We start from the raw sequence: 20,243 nt of genomic DNA, 5'->3' as shown, positions 1-20,243 counted from the left end.
CCTCCTGTTAATTGGCTTGACATAGGGTCCAAGTCTCCTGAGTTGTGTTCGGTGAGAAAATCACGTTCCCGAAGGTTTCATTCCGTTTGGACTCCGTTTGATATTCCTTTTCTTCGAAACCCAAAAACAGGCAAAAAACAGCAATTCTGGGTTGGGCCTCCGGTTAATAGTTTAGTCCCCAAAATAATATAAAAGTGGATAATAAAGCCAAATAATGTCCAAAACAGTAGATAATATAGCATGGAGCAATCAAAAATTATAGATACATTGGAGACGTATCACCCAATGCCTCGCTCGGGTTCAGTTAGAGCCAATGCCTCGCACACACGCGCGTACGTGTACGAGAGAAACGCGCATCGCTCGGCCTTCGACCTCCCACCGTAACCGGGAACTCCCCGAAATTTTCCTCCCCCTCGCTTCTACCATGGTTTTTTCCGTCATGGACGGCCCAAAGAATGTCATGCAGCTGCATCTCCAGCCCGCCCAGGATGAAAAGCCCACTTTCTATCATGATTTTTTGTCATAGAAGTAGGAGCCCACCACATCTATGATGATATTGGGTTTTGTCACAATTATCATCATAGAAGTGTCATATGTATGACAGGAAAAAAATTCGTTCGGCCCAAAATGTCACGGATGTGTCTTTTTTGTAGTGGTGGAGTGAAAGTGTGTTATATCGACTAGAGAGGGGGTGAATAGGCAATTTTTATGAAAGTCTTCAAAACGTGGGAGTTATGAAGACAACCAGCGAAGATTATGCCTATTACTATGCAGCGGAAGTTAGATTACACTAGGCCAGCCATGGTCAAGTATTCAATAGAGTGAAAGCACAATGACAAACAGCTGTAGTGTAATAAGGATCAGGTAGGAAGAAGTTATGAAGCCAAACAGATCATACATTCACGTTGTGAAGACAAAAGATAAAGCAAGCATGCAATGGCTTCACAATGAGTAACAGTAAGAAAAGGAAGTGAAGATGAAACCAGTGACTCGTTGAAGACAATGATATGTTGGACCAGTTCCAGTTGCTGTGACAACTGTACGTCTGGTTGGAGCGGCTAGGTATTTAAACCTTAGGACACACAGTCCTGGACACCCAGTCCTGAACACACAGTTCAGGACACCAAGTCCTCACCGTATTCTCCTTGAGCTAAGGTCACTTAGTCCTCGCCCAATCACTCTGGTAAGTCTTCAAGGTAGACTCCCAAACCTTCACAAACTTCGTTCACTGGCAATCCACAATGTCTCTTGGATGCTCTGAACGCGACGCCTAACCGTCTGGAGGATTCACAGTCCTCAAGTGTAATAAGTCTTCAGATCACACAGACAAGAAGACTAAAGGGATGCCCAATTTGCTCTGGCTCTGGGTGGTTAGGGCTTTTCTCCTCACTAGGAATTTTCTCTCAAAGGCTTCGAGGTGGGTTGCTCTCAAACGACAAAAGCCGTACACTGAAATCTGAGCAGCCGACCGTTTATGGTTGTAGGGGGTGGGCTATTTATAGTCACTTGGCAACCCGACCTGATTTGTCCGAAATGACCCTGGGTCACTAAGGAACTGACACGTGTCGCAACGGTCAGATTTCAATCTCTCATGGCAACTTTACTTGGGCTACAAGCAAAGCTGACTTGTCCGGCTCTGGACAAGATTCGCTCTCATTGTCTTCACTCGAAGACATAGGTTTTTGGATTAGGCATCACTTCAGTCATTCTGACTGGTTCTCCTAGACCCCACTTAACAGTACGGTGGTTCCTATGACTCAACACAAAGAAAAGGAACTACGAAAGATCTAAGTCTTCGAGCTCCATTGGCTTCATAACGTGTATTCTTTTGTCATAGTCTTCAATGTGAATATCTTCATATACCACCTTTGTCTTCAATGTCTTCATACATTTTTAGGGGTCATCTCTGGTAGTAAAACCGAATCAATGAGGGACTTCTACCTGTGTTTTCCTGCAATTCTCACAAACACATTAGTCCCTCAACTAGGTTTGTCGTCAATACTCCAAAACCAACTAGGGGTGGCACTAGATGCACTTACAATCTCCCCCTTTTTTGTGATTGATGACAAACTAGTTGAAGTTTTCAACGGGGAATATAATGTGTGAAGTTTGTAAAGGATAGGGAATTGTCTTCATAAGTTGCAAGGGCTGCCCCTGAAGATGTGCATATAAGTTAATTTGCTTTTGGAATGCAAATGCACATGGCAGGTTGTACTTGTGGAGATCCACTTCAGCTTATGATGACAATCCACTATGCATGTGAAAGTATATGAAGATAATGACATGCATAATGGAAAAGGGACGTCTGCAGAATGAGATAAGTGCGGAATTTATCGTCGCACATGCAGAATTTATCTTCGCAAATAGAGTGGCAAACGAGTAGCAGACGACCATCGAGTCTTAGTGTTACAACTCAAAGAACCGAATGTAGCAAAAACGAGAGTTGTAAGCACGAAGCAAAATGTAGCAAAAAAAATATAGCACCCGCCCATATGGACCCGCTTGAAGACTATCAACTAATATGCTTCTCCCCCTTTTGTCAGCAAGGACTAAAAAGGTTCGAAGACATAGTGTGTCTACTCGTTTCCAGGAGCAGCAGGGTCGTTGGAGGTGTTTGGCGGTGCAGAGGAGCTTGGAGGTGCTGAAGCAGGTGGTGGTGATGTAGCATCGTCGTCTTCATCAATGATCCTTGCAGTAACTGTGGCAGCAGATGAAGAAAACTCAGAGTCTTCAAGTGATGGTATGTTGCGCATCACAGCCCTTCTAGGAGGTGTGGTGTCAAACTTGAAACGCTCTGTGAAGCCATCCTCTTCAAGTTCAGCTTTAGTACATATCATTGAGAGCCCTTTCCATGTACGACGGCAGGTTTCGTGTGTAATGAAGGCATTCTTGGTGGCAAGGTTTCGAAGACGATTAACATCCACCAAGAGGCTCTTCATCTGACGTTTTAGCTAGTCGTGATGCCTATCCTGCTTTTGGTGAAGGGCCACAAGAAGCTCTCGGTCAGTGAGGGCACGAGCGCGCTTCTTGGGTCTTTGAGCATTTGTGCTGTCTCTGGCTTCAGTAGATGCTGGGTGTGGCGCACGTGTAGTGCCAGCCAACGGATACACCTTGGATATGGCTTCAACACCTTCAATGTTCTGTGTGAAGCTCTGGTGTTCTGCATTCTGAAGACTTATTGGTTGCTTGGCAGGTTCGGGATATATGGCTTCATCAGAGGTATCCACATCTGGCAGGAAGATCCGATGGTTTCGGGCTGAGGGCTGATATGAGATCGCAGAGTGCAGTTTGATTAGCCTCATCACCCAAGGAGCATAGAACTTCAAACCAAATAATTCTGAGCCTGACGCTGCAAGTTGGCGTATGAAGAGATCCTGTGCGTTGAAGCATTTGCCATGCAGGATATAGAATATGAGAGTCTTCATTGCACCCTCAATCTTGGCATGTGGTGAGTGTCCCTTAATGGGCCAGAGAGTCCGCCGGATGATGTGATATATGGTCCTGGGCAGATACTCAAAGTCTTCAACGAAGAACTCAGTTGGATAGGGTGCATCATGAGGCAATGGCTTCATCATTGAGAGCATCTGACTCATATTTGGTTCAGGCCTCTGGAATATGCTCTCAATAGCTTCAGAATGTAGTTGACAGCCTTCCTCGAAGAATTCGCCAAGAGTGGGCAGGCCGGTGAGCTCAATGATATCAAATGCATTGGCTTCATGATGGACATTGCCGGTCATCCACTCCAGGACCCAAGTCTTCGGATCTCTGTTGTATCCTTTTATATGGAGAGTGGCATAGAACTGAAGCAGAAGCTCTTCATTCCAGTGCTCTTCATCAGTCACAAACGGCAGCAGACCCACTTGCTTGAAGCAATCCAATGCTTCCTCAAGACAGGGCAGACCAGCAATGGCTTCAACCTCAAGGCGCTTGTGCGGGAAGATGCGACCTTGGTTGTATAGGATGCTTGAGTAGTAGCTGCGCTGAGGATAGCTCCAGAACCTATCTGATACAATCCTTTCCCTTGAATAGGGGTTCTTGGAGCTATTGAAAAATGTATTATCTGCCTTGAAGCTATTTATGTCAAAGGAGCCAGGTGCTAATGCAGGACCTGGGAACCTTGGAAGCCTTGGGACTGGCTTTTGGACATGAGGCCTGTGCTCAATATGATAATCGAATTGAGGACCTGCAGCAGACTCAGGAACAGAAGTGTCTGGCTCAGTAGCTTTGCTGTCTGCTGAAGCATTTGGTGGGGCGGGCTCCACATTGGCTTCAGTGTTTGTGGTGGCAGCCTCAACATTTTCTTCCTCCGCTTGTGTAGTTGGAGGGACAACCTCAGGCACGTTCTCCTCGAGAACTGCATCTTGATGGAGCGGGGGAGTGGGTTCTGGTGGTGCTTCTTCATTGTCTTCGGCTGATGCAGCCGGAATTTCTTCTGTATGGACTTGAGGTCGTGGACCTTTGCAAAGCCTACGAAACGCAGACGACGCTTGTGGGGTCGGAGTGGGCTGGGCTTCAAAGTCTTCTTCCTCCTGAGGGCGATCCGCCCATGACTCATCTTGTGCCATTGGCGTCAAAGGACGACCAATACTGATGAGTTTGCTTGTTTCAAGCCGAGGAAGGGCTGCATCATCTTGTACATTGTCTTGGGGACCAATGTCTTCAGCAGCTATGGGGTCGGCTGCTGGAATATCTTCAGCTTCAGGAGCCTCTGTGGGAGTAGGCTCATGAACTGTCAATCGTCTTTTTGCATTGGGGTGAATGACAAAGAGGGGTTCAACCATCAAGGGCTCTGTGGGAGCAGCCCGAGCTTTCTTGATCTTGCGCTTCTTCTTGGTGGGGTCAGAAGGAGAGGCTTCAGAGTGTTTCCTCTTCCTAGCTTCAGCCTCTGCATTCCGTGTCTTCTTAAGCTCTGAAGCGGTTGACCGGCTCTTTGGCTTCGAGCCAGACATGGCGGTTGGGAAGACAATCGGAATAGCTTCTTGTCTTGGTGCCTCCGGTTCATTCACAGCAGGTTGCTTCTTCTTCTTCGTGGCCATCTTGGGGTCGATGCCAGGACGCCCAAGTGCCTTGCGCTTCTCGGCCTCATTATAGGCCTGCACACATCGTTCTGCCAGAGACTTCATCCGCTCACGCGAGCCCTGAGCTTCAGCACGCTTCTTCAGGAAATTTTCCTTGAGCTCATGCAACATGGTTTTGAAGCTCTTCACTTCCTGCACGCTGAGCCTAGCCATGTGCTTCTTGAACTGAGCCTTTTCATGATCAATTTTCTGCTTCAGCTCAACTATGTGCTGAGCAATGGCACGTTCTGAAGCAATTGCGCCTTGGAAGGCGACGCTGAGGCCGACAGGCAGCTGCAGATCTTCGAAGCTTATGTCTGGGGAGGCAAACCATTCGTCGATGAAGTTGTGGATGATGGCGACATCAAAGAGAGGCAAATTGTTGAAGATTTCAGCTTCTTCTTTGCTTTTGATAAGCTGCTCTAGAGCGTCATCTCCAAGATCTTCATCGCTAGATAGATCAATGGCTTCGCTGCGCAGAATGGCAGCAGCAGTGAGCTCTTTGCCGGTTTGTTGCTGGGGCTCCTTTTCTTTCTGGGGCTTGGAGACGCGGGATACGTCTTCAGACTGCACACTGACTTCAGGAGGTGCAGTTTTCAATGGCTTCGCCCTTGAGATTTTTGAGGCAGGGGCTGGCTTTGAAGCTTTTGGCTTCTTTGACTGCTTTGGCTTCGGCATAGCAGGAGCTTCATCAGACTCAAAATCAGCTGGAGGGTCATTCACGGCAGTCCCTTAGACTAAGATGTGAGTGATAAGGCCCTCAAGGTTGGCAAACAGACCGATCACATTGGGTTCTGCATAGCGTGTGCCATCTGCCCTTGGTGCGGAGGGGCCAGGGTTGAAGTCTAACCCAAATTTCTTCTTGTTCAGCTTCGCAGATTGTTGAGCAAACTGGTAGTTGCGCTTGAACAGATTGTCGTCAAGACACCAGAGGAGTGACGACGGATGCGCATCATCAGGCTGTGGTCCTCGGACCATGCATGGGTAGAAGCCTTGAGCAATGGCTTCATCTCTGGTCCTGGGTAAGAGATTCTTGAAACGGATGTCCCCCCATGGTCTTCTGATGGCACTTTTCTCGGCATATTCCTCGGTGACGAAGTGGTATTTAAACCATTGTTCTGCCCAATAGCATCGAATCCATTGGATTCGAGTCTTGCGCTGCCCATAGTTCTCTTCAGGATCTGTTTTATACATATCTGCCAGGTCTTCAGGCAGATCTTTGGAAGTTCCTTCACGTCTCTGTCTGCCCCCCTTCCTTGCTGCTGCTTCTGAAGCCATAAACTTTAACTTGAAAGGCTTCAAAACTTTCAAAGGCCTCAAAGGCTTTCTTTTACTGGACCAACAGGAACTGGCTTCAGGAGAGTTTATGTGATGCTGTAGGAATTCTGCAAATGAATGCAGACTATGAGAACCGAAGGATTCTCCCACGGACATGTACCTGTGACAGCACTAAGGTGCGAGGGAAGGGGAAGAGGTCATATGCATTCTCAGAAGTTTTTGAAGATTAATCAGTTTAGAAGACATTGACCTCATCGTGCGAAGACATTCACTCATAGATAAGAAGTTGGTTCCAGATTTGTACGAACCCATAGATCAGTACAAGTGAGGAATCTAACTACTTCATGAAGCACAAGTGAATATACTAGGCATGTTATGAGATGCAGATTGAGAGATCTATCTTATGTGAAGAGAAACTTCTTATGGTAGAAAGTGACAGAACCATGAGATCAAAAGAGGCTGTAAAAAGAAGTTTTATTTACCACACTTGGAACTGCTAGACGGAAGTGGGAGATGATGCCGAGCAGTTTAGTCCTCTGTGCCCTAACTTGGCGACGGAAGACACCTACGGCGACGGCGGAGAGGACGATGTCCGCAGTCGGCGTGAAGACGGCGTCGGAGAGGTTGCGGCAGCGAAGCAATTCGTCGCCGGTGTCGTCGAGAGCTAGCGGTGGCGCTAGGGTTCGTGCGAGGGTGGAAGAAGGAGATAATGACCGCGGTAAGTGTGAACTTATAGGCACAGGGGCAGCACTGCGCTATTACTCAGGTGCCCCTGGCGATTCACATTTGAGTAGTACGTGGCCATCATGCGGTATTTTGGGGGCAGTTCCACATCCCACGCACGCCTAGATTGTCGGGCGGTCGTTCCTACTTCTCCGGATTTTATGTGGAGGAATGAGCATTGAAAACGGACTTTATGGTTGTCTTTTTATCTTCTGCTGACAAGGACGCAGTGAAGACATTCGACAGTTTCAATAGAATGCATATGACTTAGAGAGATAGAGTTTGAGATAGAAAGCATAGAGAAGTTTGGGGTCCGATCACATTCACTTAGTTCAAAAGATTCAACACGAGGACATAGCTATAAGTGAATGCGGTAGAGGACAGAACACTAGCATATATATATCTATACAATCAATGTAGTGAAGATAATCATGAAGACATGTTCGAAGCCAAACCAAATGTGAAGACAACCAAATCTGAAGATATTGCACGGTAACACCATGAGTGAAACACTTCAAAATAGAACGTTTGGTGGTGGCGTTACCCGCCGTATAGGAAGTATTAGACCCGGACACGGTGCACAATTATCGTGGCACTCCGAAGTCAAATTCCACATTAATGTATTCACACTTAGAATGTATGTCTTCATTGAATGAAGATATACTTTACTTTGTGTGTTGCACATCTAAGTCATCAATATGCATAAGTGTTAGGATGTGTGCCTGATCACAGGACATTTGAGGATTCCAAGATATTTAGCTCACACCGTAACTTGCAAAATCTCTTCTCATCCAAGGGCTTTGTGAAGATATCTGCCAATTGCTCTTCAGTGTTGACGTGTATGATATCAATGTCTTCCTTCACAACATGATCTCTGAGAAAGTGATGACGAATTTCAATGTGCTTTGTCTTCGAGTGCTGAACTGGGTTGTTGGCAATCTTGATGGCGCTTTCGTTGTCGCAGTAAAGTGGCACTTGCTTCAGATGAATGCCATAGTCCTTGAGTGTTTGCTTCATCCACAGAAGCTAAGCGCAGCAAGCTCCAGCAGCAATGTATTCAGATTCAGCAGTGGAGAGAGATACACAGTTCTGCTTCTTTGAAGACCAACATACAAGTGATCGTCCCAGAAAATGACATGTGCCTGATGTAGACTTGCGATCAACTTTGTCACCAGCATAATCAGCATCCGAAAATCCAACCAAATCAAACTTTGAGCCCTTTGGATACCATAATCCTAGATTTGGGGTGTGAGCCAAATATCGGAGAATTCGCTTCACAGCTAAGTGATGCGACTCCTTTGGTGCCGCTTGAAATCGAGCACACATGCAAACACTAAGCATAATATCTGGCCTAGATGCACATAAATAAAGCAAAGACCCAATCATGGAGCGGTATACCTTTTGATCAAACTCTTTACCATTGTCGTCAGGACCTAGATGATGTTTGGCTGGCATTGGTGTTGTGAAGCCTTTGCAGTCTTGCATACCGAACTTCTTCAGGCAATCTTTGAGATACTTCTCTTGAGATATGAAGATGCCATTGCGTTGTTGTCGTATTTGAAGGCCAAGGAAGAACTTCAGCTCCCCCATCATGGACATCTGATATTGCTCTTGCATCATATATCCAAACTCTTCACTGTACTTCTGATTTGTGCAGCCGAAGATAATGTCATCCACATATATTTGGCACACAAACAGTTCACCATCATATGTCTTCGTGAAAAGAGTGGGATCCAGGGAACCAGGTATGAAGCCTTTGCTTTTCAGGAAGTACTTGCGTGTGTCATACCAGGCCTTAGGGGCTTGTTTGAGGCCATACAGTGCCTTGTTGAGCTTGTATACCATGTCAGGATGTTTTGGATTTTCAAAGCCAGGCGGTTGTGCAACATACACTTCTTCTTCAATCTTGCCATTGAGAAAGGCACTTTTCACATCCATTTGATATAGAAGTATATTATGATGATTTGCATAGGCCAGTAGAATGCGTATGGCTTCAAGCCTAGCCACAGGAGCAAATGTTTCATCGAAGTCAATGCCCTCCACCTGAGTATATCCTTGAGCAACGAGACGAGCTTTGTTTCTGACAACTTGACCATGCTCATCTTGTTTGTTGCGGTATATCCATTTAGTGCCTATAATGTTGTGCTTCCGTGGATCAGGATGCTTAACTAGTTCCCATACATTATTCAGCTCAAACTGTTGAAGCTCTTCTTGCATAGCTTGAATCCATTCAGGTTCCATGAAGGCTTCTTCAACTTTCTTGGGTTCTGATATTGATACGAATGCGAAGTGCCCACAGAAATTTGCTAGCTGAGTTGCCCTTGAACGAGTGAGTGGACCAGGTGCATTGATGCTGTCAATTATTCTGTCAATCTGCACTTCATTGGCAACACGAGGATGTACAGGGCGAAGACTTTGCTCTTGCTGATCTGCGTTGTTGTTGGGAGGAATGTCTTCAGGCTGATTGTCTTCATGTTGATCAGGTGCTGAGATGATAAGTTCTTCTTCAGGATGAGCTTCAGAAGGTATAATCTCTCCAGTTCCCATAAGCTTGATTGATTCACTAGATGGAACTTCATCTAGCACATTTGGCAGTTGCTCTCTTTGTGAACCATTTGTCTCATCAAACCGCACATCCACTGTTTCAACCACTTTGTAATGGAAGAGATTGAAGACTCTGTAGGAGTGTGAATCCTTTCCATATCCAAGCATAAAGCCCTCATGTGCTTTTGGTGCAAACTTTGAGGTGTGGTGTGGGTCCTTGATCCAGCACCTTGCGCCAAATACTCTAAAGTAACTGACATTTGGCTTCTTGCCAGTTAGGTGTTCATAAGATGTCTTGTTCAGAAGCTTGTGAAGATAAACACGATTGATTGTATGGCATGCAGTGTCAATGGCTTCTGTCCAGAATTTTCTTGGAGTCTTGTATTCATCTAGCATTGTTCTGGCCATCTCAATGAGTGTTCTGTTCTTGCGTTCGACGACGCCATTCTGCTGTGCGTGTACGGAGCGGAGAATTCATGTGTGATGCCCAAGGTATCAAGATATGTATCAAGGCCAGTGTTCTTGAATTCAGTGCCATTGTCACTTCTGATGTGCTTTATCTTGGCGCCAAAATTGTTCATAGCTCGATTGGCGAAGCGTCTGAAGACATCCTGCACTTCAGTCTTGTAAAGGATTATGTGCACCCAAGTATATCTAGAGTAATCATCAACAATCACGAAGCCATAGAGGCAAGCAGTAGTAGTAAAAGTTGAGTAGTGAGTGGGACCGAAAAGATCCATGTGGAGCAGTTCGAAGGGTTGAGTAGTAGTCATGATTGTCTTCGAAGGATGCTTTGCCCTTGTCATCTTCCCTGCTTCACAGGCACCGCATAAGTGATCTTTCTTGAACTTGACGCCCTCGATGCCTATGACATGCTTCTTCTTCGCAAGGGTATGGAGGTTCCTCATGCCAGCATGCCCAAGCCTTCGATGCCAAAGCCAGCATTCTGAAGCTTTTGCAAGAAGGCATACTGCAATTTGTGGCCCTACTTAGAAATCTACCACATACAAATCATCTTTCCTATACCCTTCAAACACTAGAGACTTGTCAGATTCCATTAGTACTAGGCAACGATATTTTCCAAACATTACGATCATGTTCAAATCGCATAGCATTGAGACAGACATTAAGTTGAAGCCAAGGGATTCAACAAGCATGACTTTATCCATGTGTTGATCCTTTGAGATTGCAACTCTACCTAGACCCAATACCTTACTTTTACCAGTGTCAGCAAATGTGATGTGGCTCTTGTCGGATGGACGTAAGGTTGAGTCCATAAGAAGGCTTCTTTTGCCAGTCATGTGATTTGTACACCCATTGTCAATAATCCATTCTGAAGACTTTGAAGGCGCTGGTGCCGTACCCTACAGTGCAGTTAGGGGGATAGGCTTCACGAAGAGAATTGTGAAGAAAAAACATTTGACGAACCAGTGGGTTATGAAAACTTAGATCCAGATTAGGACTAATAGGAAGAGTAGCATGCGATTCAGGAACGAAGTACATAATGATGCCATTCGGGCATTTTATCTTGTGCCCTACAAGATTTTTAAGGTCCCCAGCAATAGCATCAGAAGATTTTGTTTTTCTGCTGGAAACCTTTCCCTGCAAAAGAGAGTTAAGCTTTATTAACCACCCACATCTTCAAGGGTGGCTTAGAAGCAATAAGTCTAAGTGCAGCATCTGAGAATTTTGGCTTTGAAGCCTTAGGAAACAGTCTAGCAGGTGGACAATTATACTCATAGGAATAGGCAGAATAATTTTTGGTCATATGAACATGACGGTTCGATGAACCGCTCTCATATTCATATGCCTGAGTATGGTTTCCCTGCAAAACATTTGCATTAGTGTGACTCAGGTGAGTCCTCTGATTGTATGAAGCCTTTGGACCGTATGAAGCCTTTGGTCTGAGGTTTGTCTTCTTCAAGTGAGGTGTCATGAAGACATTCACAGGAAGATTTTCCAGACACATTTTCGGAACCCAGATCTTCTTCATAGGCGGTCCATTCCTGCAGTTAGTACCAATGTACCTGGCAAACACTTCACCATTTTGATTCTTAAACAGTTTATAGTTTGCATCAAAGGATTCATCAATGATAATGGGGTTAGCACAAGTGAAGCCAGATAAATTGGATGGATCTGCTGAAAGTTCCTTTGCAGCAACCCATGTGGTTTTGGGGTACTGCTTAGGTTTCCAGTAAGAGCCATCTGCATTTATTTTCCTCACGAACCCAACACCCTCTTTCCTAGGGTTTCGGTTCAGAATCTGCTTCTTGAGGACATCACATAGTGTCTGATGTCCTTTAAGACTTTAGTACATCCCTGTTTCAAGCAATGTCTTCAACCTAGCATTCTCATCAGCAATAGTAGTGGTATCCTCAGCAGAGGGGTTAGTTACCACATCAACAGTTGAAGATATTGCAACAGCAGTAGCAGTGGAACATTCAGCAACAGAAGTAGCATTATCACGCTCAATGCATTTAAGACATGGTGGTTCAAATCCTTCCTGAGCGGGACTGATCTGTTCGGTGCGAAGTGACTCGTTTTCCTTTTGAAGATCTTCATGAGCCGCCCTCAATTTCTAAAGTTCTTGCTTCCTTTGAAGATAATCATAGGAAAGCTTTTCATGTGTTGTTGAGAGAGTATCAAGACGATCTTCAAGTTCCTGATACTTAACGTGAAGATTTTTTATGTCTTCAATTAAGGATTCAGATCGAGTCATTTCAGCACCCAACAGATCATCGCTTCTGTCTAACAGTTTTTGAATATGTTCCATAGCTTTTTGTTGTTCAGTTGCAATTTTAGCAAGTTTTTTGTAGCTGGGTTTTGAATCACAGTCAGAGTCATCGTCACTAGATGTTTGATAGCGAGTAGTGCGTGTGTTTACCTTGGCACCGCGTGCCATGAAGCAGTAGGTAGGAGTGGAGTCGTTCTTGTCATTTGCGTCGGTGTCGGTGATGCAGTCATTGTCTTGAGTGTTGAAGATGGACTTAGCGACGTATGCTGTTGCCAGACTCGCAATGCCAGAATCAGACTCCTCCTTAGACTCCACCTCTGCCTCCTCAGAAGCAGACTCCTCCTCTGAATCCATTTCCTTGCCAACAAACGCACGTGCCTTGCCAGATGAGCTCTTCTTGTGTGATGAAGACTTTGAGGAAGACTTGGAAGAAGACTTTGAGTATTTCTTCTTCTTGTCGTCAGAATCATATTCCTTGCTCTTCTTCTTCCTTCTGTTCTCATTGTCCCATTGTGGACACTCAGAGATGAAGTGTCCAGTTTTCTTTCACTTGTGACATGTTTTCTTCTTGTAGTCATGAGCAGAAGCTTCATCATTCCTTGAGCTTGATCGTGAAGATTTTCTGAAGCCTTACTTCTTGGTGAATTTTTGGAACTTCTTCACTAGCATTGCAAGTTCTCTTCCAATGTCTTCAGGATCATCAGAACAGCTGTCAGATTCTTCTTCAGATGAGGAAACAGCTTTTGCCTTCAAGGCACGAGTTCGTCCATAGCTTGGACCGTAGATGTCTCTTTTCTCAGAAAGCTGAAACTCATGTGTGTTGAGCCTCTCAAGTATGTCAGACGGATCGAGTGTCTTGAAATCAGGACGTTCTTGAATCATCAGGGCTAGGATGTCAAACGAACTATCAAGTGATCTCAGCAGCGTCTTGACGATTTCATGTTTGGTGATCTCAGTGGCGCCAAGGGCTTGAAGCTCATTTGTGATGTCAGTGAGCCGGTCAAATGTGTGTTGGACATTCTCATTGTCATTTCGCTTGAAGCGGTTGAAGAGGTTGCGAAGAACACTGATTCTTTGATCTCTCTGGGTTGAGACACCTTCATTGACCTTGGAGAGCCAGTCCGAGACCAGCTTGGATGTCTTCAAGGCACTCACACGGCCATACTGTCCTTTTGTCAGATGGCCACAGATGATATTTTTGGCAGTAGAGTCCAGTTGAGTGAACTTCTTGACATCAGCAGCAGTGACACCTTCTCTAGCCTTGGGAACGCCGTTCTCAACGACATACCATAGGTCGACGTCAATGGCTTCAAGATGCATGCGCATCTTATTCTTCCAGTAGGGATATTCAGTTCCATCGAAGACGGGGCAAGTAGCGGAGACTTTGATTATCCCTGCAGTCGACATAGCTAAAACTCCAGGTGGTTAAACCGAATCACACAGAACAAGGGAGCACCTTCCTCTGATACCAATTGAAAGTGCGTTATATCGACTAGAGGGGGGGTGAATAGGCGATTTTTATGAAAGTCTTCAAAACGTGGGAGTTATGAAGACAACCAGCGAAGATTATGCCTATTACTATGCAGCGGAAGTTAGATTACACTAGGCCAGCCATGGTCAAGTATTCAATAGAGTGAAAGCACAATGACAAACAGCTATAGTGTAATAAGGATCAGGTAGGAAGAAGTTATGAAGCCAAACAGATCATACATTCATGTTGTGAAGACAAAAGATAAAGCAAGCATGCAATGGCTTCACAATGAGTAACAGTAAGAAAAGGAAGTGAAGATGAAACCAGTGACTCATTGAAGACAATGATATGTTGGACCAGTTCCAGTTGCTGTGACAACTGTACGTCTGGTTGGAGCGGCTAGGTATTTAAACCTTAGGACACACAGTCCCGGACACCCAGTCCTGAACACACAATTCAGAACACCAAGTCCTCACCGTATTCTCCTTGAGCTAAGGTCACTTAGTCCTCGCCCAATCACTCTGGTAAGTCTTCAAGGTAGACTCCCAAACCTTCACAAACTTCGTTCACTGGCAATCCACAATGTCTCTTGGATGCTCTGAACGCGACGCCTAACCGTCTGGAGGATTCACAGTCCTCAAGTGTAATAAGTCTTCAGATCACACAGACAAGAAGACTCAAGTGATGCCCAATTTTCTCTAGCTCTGGGTGGTTAGGGCTTTTCTCCTCACTAGGAATTTTCTCTCAAAGGCTTCGAGGTGGGTTGCTCTCAAACGACAAAAGCCGTGCACTGAAATCTGAGCAGCCGACCATTTATGGTTGTAGGGGGTGGGCTATTTATAGTCACTTGGCAACCCGACCTGATTTGTCCAAAATGACCCTGGGTCACTAAGGAACTGACACGTGTCGCAACGGTCAGATTTCAAACTCTCATGGCAACTTTACTTGGGCTACAAGCAAAGCTGACTTGTCCGGCTCTGGACAAGATTCGCTCTCATTGTCTTCACTCGAAGACATAGGTTTTTGGATTAGGCATCACTTCAGTCATCCTGACTGGTTCTCCTAGACCCCACTTAACAGTACGGTGGTTCCTATGACTCAACACAAAGAAAAGGAACTACGAAAGATCTAAGTCTTCGAGCTCCATTGGCTTCATAACGTGTCTTCTTTTTTCATAGTCTTCAATGTGAATATCTTCATATACCACCTTTGTCTTCAATGTCTTCATACATTTTTAGGGGTCATCTCTGGTAGTAAAACCGAATCAATGAGGGACTTCTACCTGTGTTTTCCTGCAATTCTCACAAACACATTAGTCCCTCAACTAGATTTGTCGTCAATACTCCAAAACCAACTAGGGGTGGCACTAGATGCACTTACATGGAGGAGCACTCTGGTGCGAGTCCCCCTTTGCCTGCGGCCAATGGTGGACCCTCGGTCTCACGTGAGGAGTTCAATGTGGCCTTGGACACATTGAGAACCACCATGACTGCCGAGGTCAAAGGCATGCTTTAGAATTTTTTGATGGTCTTAAAGTTTCCACCGCACCGTTGGAAGTGGTCGATCCCACTAACAAGGTGATGGATGCTAACTCCAACAAGGGGGAAGCTACTAGTGATCAAGTTCCTTTGACTAGTGGTAGAAGTGGAAATGGCATCTTTGCCCATGTTGAACCTCCAATTACTTATTGAAGACCGGTTCCTGATGTCGCTTGAAGCTACGTTGGTATTTCCCCAAAGAGGAAAGGATGATGCAGATCAGTGGTGGTAGGTATTTCCCTCAGATATGAAACCAAGGTTATCGAACCAGTAGGAGAACAAAGCAACACAACGTAAACAGCCCCTGCACACAGATAAAAAATCCCCACAACCCGACATGTTAAAGGGGTTGTCAACCCCTTCCGGGGTACGGCGCCACAACATAGGCAAACAGACGTGAGATAAATTTGTAGTAGATTGATAGATCGGACTCGGACGCGAACAAAATAATTAACGATAAATTGCAGCAAGGTATTTTTGGGCTTTTGGATTAATAGATCCGAAAATAAAAGCAAATAAAAAAATAGATCACAAAGTCAAATAATATGAGAAATAAGACCCAGGGGCCGTAGGTTTCACTAGTGGCTTCTCTCGAGAAAAATAGCAAACGGTGGGTGAACAAATTACTGTTGGGCAATTGATAGAAACTCAAATACTCATGGAGATATCCAGGCAATGATGATTATATAGGCATCACGTCCAAGATTAGTAGACCGACTCCTGCCTGCATCTACTACTATTACTCCACACATCGACCGCTATCCAGCATGCATCTAGTGTATTAAGTTCATGGAAAAACGGAGTAATGCAATAAGAACGATGACATGATGTAGACAAGATCTATCTATGTAGAGATAGACCCCATCGTTTTATCCTTAGTAGCAACGATACATACCTGTCGGTTCCCTTTCTATCACTGGGATCAAGCACCGTAAGATCGAACCCACTACAAAGCACCTCTTCCCATTGCAAGATAAAGAGATCAAGTTGTCCAAACAGAACCCAAATATCGGAGAAGAAATATGAGGCTATAAGAGATCATGTATAAAAGAGATCAAAGAAACTCAAATACTTTCATGGATATAAAAAGATAGATCTGATCATAAACTCAAAGTTCATCAATCCCAACAAACACACCGCAAAAGAGTTACATCATATGGATATCCAAGAGACCATTGTATTGAGAATCAAGAGAGAGAGATGAAGCCATCTAGCTACTAACTACGTGCTGGCGTCTTGGGAACGAGGGTACCCAGACTTGCCTGTCTGCGGTCTAGGGCGTGGCTCCACCAGCGGCCTCGTATGGCCCATCTTCATCAACCTACACTCAAGACCCTCGCGAGGGGCCAAGACTCACGAGGCGGATGACACAATACCTCCTCAGGGGAAGCCTCATTAGGCTGGCTCGCGAGGAGCAGAGAGATCAAGGCAAGGGGCACCTCGTGAGGTTTCCCGAACGTGAGCCATGGCGACCAAGGCCAGGCTGGCGCCAGCAGGCGTAGAGTGCCAGTTTCCTCTTTGGTGGTAAAGAGGCAGGCGCAGGCGAGGAGTTCCGAGGCATCAGGCAAAGGTTTCCATATTGGTGTAATGAGACCAAGACCAGTGGGGCGGCAAAAAGGAGGTCATCACGGAGCCCACGACGGCGTCACCACCAGGGCCTTTGGTAGGCGAAGACCACCTTTTGTCAGGATAACTTGTACTCTTTATCCCCCTTCAAATTGGCCATTGTGGGATCCCTTCCTGCCTAATATTTGGGGAGAGGACCCGGGCGTCTATAAATAGGGCTAGCCACCACCATAGTAGAGGACGGATCGTTCAGATCATCCCTAGCCACACAAGCTCATCGAGCTTAAGAACACCTCTCCTTAGGAGACTGTTCTTCCCTTGTACTTCTTCATCCCCAGTCTACAAGGCAATCCACCACACCACACTGGAGTAGGGTATTACACCACAACGGTGGCCCAAACCAGTATAAACTCTTGTGTACTTTTTTCCTTGGGTTCGGCGAGCTGGGCTTTGAGATCGTTGCGAGAGCGTGAGCTAGGGGGAGAGAGATCTTCGTGCGCACCCCAGTGTTCAAACCTCAAGGGTTTGCTAGAACCCGTAATCCGGCATTTGGCGCGCCAGGTAGGGGTGCGTTGAGGTTTTCTTCCCCATCGACCGACCTGCTGTCGCCCTGCGTCCCAGATGTGTGACAATCCATCAACCCAGGCCGACCGCTGGGCAGCTCAGCCAGCTTGAGTACCTCCAGCTGCTCCAGAAGACCTCAACTCCACGCTCCAGGTGGCCCGTGCACCGCCCAATGCCCATAGGCGCGGGCAGTGCGGTTCGATGTCTGCCGCCCTCATGCCGCGGCGTGCACGGGCCGCCGCAAGATCCGCAAGCTTTGCAGCAACGACGGTGCCACACACCCGACGGGAATAGGCGAACATGCGAGCCATGCTCGTGGTGGCGCGGGAGCTGCTGCGGTGCCGGCTGTTGGAGAGCGGCCGCGACGCGTTGCTAGAATGCGTCGCTGAGCTGTTGGATGCTGTGGCCAGCGGTACACCGCATTCCTGCTCCCTGCCTCGTTGCGCTCGCACGCTCCCAGGTGCACCAGGAGGGCTCGCCAGCGTTAGCACGGCTGGTGGTACCGGACATCCGGCCGCGCCCTTGCCTCCCCCGGGTGGCGTAGGCGCGGGCGTTGCTCCTCATGGTCCCCATCGAGCACCACCCCACAACCACCAGGAAGGCACGCCGGGCTCGGTGGCGTGGGGCACAGGGCGCCTCGACGGAGGTTCTGGCGAGGCAGCTCAGGAAGCCTATGTGCCCCGCATGGTGGATCAGGAGTACATGCCAGAGGGCGACCCATGCACGTTCCACGGGCCGGGCTGGGAAGAAGAGATGCTGGAGGCCGAGGCCTTATACGAGCCACCCAGGAGCCTTGTCGACCCCGCCGATGACAACCACCCCAGGGTACCACTAATATCTCAAGAGCAGGCTTATGCTAACCATGGGTCGCGGGTGGACCGAGCCGCAGCGATGAACGGTGACCCCAGTGCTGCATCCCCACTCCGGTTAGGGGCGATGCACTGGGGGCTGCACGGAAGGGGTCTGGAGCAAGGCCCTCCCTCATGTCGCGCGGGGCAAAGCGTCACCCGGAGGTAGGTCCTTTGCCGGGGAGGCGCCGGCGAGCCCTCCCCTCGGCAGAGGGCCCGTGGTCGCCGAGAGCACCGCTGGCGTCCCCTTTGCCCCTTGGCCTCGTCCTGGTTTTCGGACGCCCCAACGGTGGTCGAGGGTGGCGCAAGGCGAGGCCCTCGTCTGGCGATATGAAGCAAGGCTTGCGCCTATGAAGGTCTTCGCCCGTGACGGTCTCATGTTATAATTAGTGGGGATGTACACGCCCCGGAGTCTCCAGAGAGCCGCCCTCAGGCCTCGGGGGCTCCCGCCCACGTCCTAGTGGAAGCACCGTGCTCAGCGCTGGCCGTCGACACTGTCCCCCAATGACTAAGCTCACGGCCAGCAAAAGCACTAGGCTCCTGTCGGCGTTCTGGGAACGGGGGTCCCTAGACTTGCCTGCCTGCGGCCCACGGCGTGGCTAAGCCAGCAGGCCGTACGGCCCATCTTCACCAACAAAGCATCCAAGACCCTCGCAAGGTTCCAAGCCTCGCGAGGTGGACGACGCAAGGCCTCCTCTGGAGTGTCCTAGCCAAGCAGGCTCACGAGGAGCGGAGATATAAAGGTGGGGCAAACCTCATGAGGTCCTCGTGACGTATGCCATGACGCACGACACCAGGCGGGCTCCAGCGCGCGCAGCGTCCTTGTTTCCTCTTTGGTGCTAAGGAGGCTAGCGCAGGCGAAGAGTACCGAGGCATCAGGCAAAGGTTGCTATATTGGTGCAATGAGACCAAGATCAGGAGGATGGCAAGACGGAGGTCATCGTGGAGCCCAAGACGACGTCACCACCAGAGCCTTTCGCAGGCGAAGACCACTTTTGTCAGGATAGCTTGTACTAGTTGTCCCCCTTCAAATTGGCCCGCTGTTGTTGGCTTCCTTCCCGCTCGATATTTGGGAAGAGGACCAGGGTCTATATAAGTAGAGCCAGCCACCACAGTAAGGGTGGGCAGAACGCATCTCATCTCATTTCATCTTAGCTCGATCCAACCCGGACGAGAGCCTACTCACAAGAACACCTCAACCTCAGGAGGCTGTTCTTGCCTTATACCATTCATCATCAGCCCTAGAGGCAATCCACCACCACGACACTAGAGTAGGGTATTACACCACAACGGTGGCCCGAACCAGTATAAACCTCATGTCTTTCTGTGTTGCGAGTTTGTCGAGTTCGTCCGCGAGATCTTAGCGAGCTAGGGCGTAGATTGGTGGGAAGGAAAGACTTCACGCGCACCCCAGTGTTCGAACCTTAAGGGTTTGCCAGAACACCACATCCGACATTTGGCGCGCCAGGTAGGGGTGCGCTAGAGCTCCTCCTCCACTGACCAGCTCGTCGACGCTCCTTAGCCACGATGTCCGGCGACTCAAGGGCCGGCTCTGACCGCTGGGCAGCCTGGCCAGGCCGGGCAGCGCCGCCTGCCCATGAAGGCCTCGACCCCGCACTCCAGGCGGCACGGGCGCCACCAAACTCCGCCGGGCGCGGGCAGCATGGCCAGGCGTCGTCCACCCTCACACCACGGCAGGTACGGGCTGCCGCAAGAGCGGCGAGCCATGCCGCAGCAACGGCGCCGCACTCACGGAGGGAGCAAGAAAACATGCGGGCAGCGCTCACCGTGCCAAGGGAGCTGCTGCGGTGCAGGTTGATGGAAAGCGGCCGGGACACATTGCTGGAGCGTGTAGCCGAGCTGCTGGATGCGGCGGCGTCGGGAGCACCACCCTTCTGCTATCGACTTCCTCCCTAGGCC

This window comes from Triticum urartu, chromosome 2 (genome assembly GCF_003073215.2).
Source record: "Triticum urartu cultivar G1812 chromosome 2, Tu2.1, whole genome shotgun sequence".
In the NCBI taxonomy this organism is placed as follows: domain Eukaryota; kingdom Viridiplantae; phylum Streptophyta; class Magnoliopsida; order Poales; family Poaceae; genus Triticum; species Triticum urartu.
The sequence above is the reverse complement of the archived record's forward strand: the minus strand, read 5'-3'. Positions refer to the sequence as shown.